Genomic DNA, 1,573 nt, shown 5'->3' with positions numbered 1-1,573 from the left:
TGGTATACATATAGATAAAAGTAACATAGCCCACGGAGGCTTAGTGGAACCAATCATATACAGAAGTGTGTTTTTCTTCCTTTGTTCATTAAAACTAATAATAAAGACTAGAACACAGAGTAGCTGCAGCTGACATGGTGACTGTAGTCCGAGTGCTGCGGTAGTGGAATGCATCTGTGGCACGAGGCAGCCTTCAGTGGGTTGATCAGGTGATGTCCTCAGTAATGACATTTATAAAGCAGCTAACATCCACTGACTGACCGTCTTTTTAAAGAAGCCGGGCGCCTACCAGTGTAAAACCCATTACCAGAGGTTATCTTATTGGGTCAGTACTGGCAGCTCCCTTTGTTCTCGATTCTATTGATTTTTCGTAATGGCTTCTAAATTTGTTTCTTTCATAGCAGTGTAGAATTACACAAGTTATATTAACAAAATGGGTTCTCCATACGTGACTTATAACATGGCGAGATCCTTAGAAAACAAGAAAACAGGAAACTGGTGCAGATAAACTTCTAGTGGAAGATTCAGGGTTTGATTTCAAAATTCCACTCCGGAAAACTCTCAATGACTTTGATATCTGATTAACCGGAAGTAAAATCGCCCCTACATTTGAGGTATCTCAAGATAAATCCTACCAGTTTTGTTAAGTAGGTACTTTGCCTAATTGCTACAAAGTGTCAGGGGCACTTGTAATGGAACTGTAACATTTGATGTTAATTGCTTTTCAGAGAAATAAATATGAACATCGTTATTCTAATGAGCACCGTACCGGAAGTATTATAGAAAGCCAATAGTACTATTACCACGGGCCTCTGAATTAAATAAAATGCCCCGTGTTTCTGAAAACCTGGTTTGAAATGTTGAAATCTGAAGAACCCCTTGCAACTAGATGGGAAATCTCTACCCTGTCCCTCAGGTCAATTACCAGCCTGCGAAATGACGCAAGGGCTTACCCGGTATGCAGAAAAGGAATCGAACTCATGTTCGACATAAGGGTTTAAAAGACACCCAGGTTATCACTGGAACCAATACGGATAATGTGCTATAAACCGATAATTGTTACGGTGAATGTCGAGTTCTATACAACATTTTTTTATTTCATTTTTTTTTTTCGATTTATAAAAATATGATTGCGTGAACCAGCACGATACTTCGTTATAGCTTATAACACACTAACAAGAAATCAAGTGTATGGAAATGATTTTGGTTCATGTAATCATTATGAAAACAATTCCTTCGGGAAGACACCTTAAAATAGCACAATCTGCTTTTCACCCTGCTTTCATCTTCTGATGAAACCAAAAGTATAAAGCACATCACTCCAATTTTTCAGACACGTACATGTTTTCTTTAGTAATTCTATTTCATATTCAAGTAAATTTTCCTGGGTTTTCTGCAGGATAAGACACCTCACTTCTGCACCACACTGGGACGACTTCCTTTCTAGTTGCAAGGGGTTCTTTGTTGTCAAGTAATTGATCCATTGTGTGAAGACGGCATATTTCTGGAAATAGACCACAAAGTATATAAGTCCTTCAAGTTTTGCTTAGAACTACAAAATTTAAGACACTTT

Source organism: Liolophura sinensis, chromosome 1 (genome assembly GCF_032854445.1).
Source record: "Liolophura sinensis isolate JHLJ2023 chromosome 1, CUHK_Ljap_v2, whole genome shotgun sequence".
Classification (NCBI taxonomy): domain Eukaryota; kingdom Metazoa; phylum Mollusca; class Polyplacophora; order Chitonida; family Chitonidae; genus Liolophura; species Liolophura sinensis.
The sequence above is the reverse complement of the archived record's forward strand: the minus strand, read 5'-3'. Positions refer to the sequence as shown.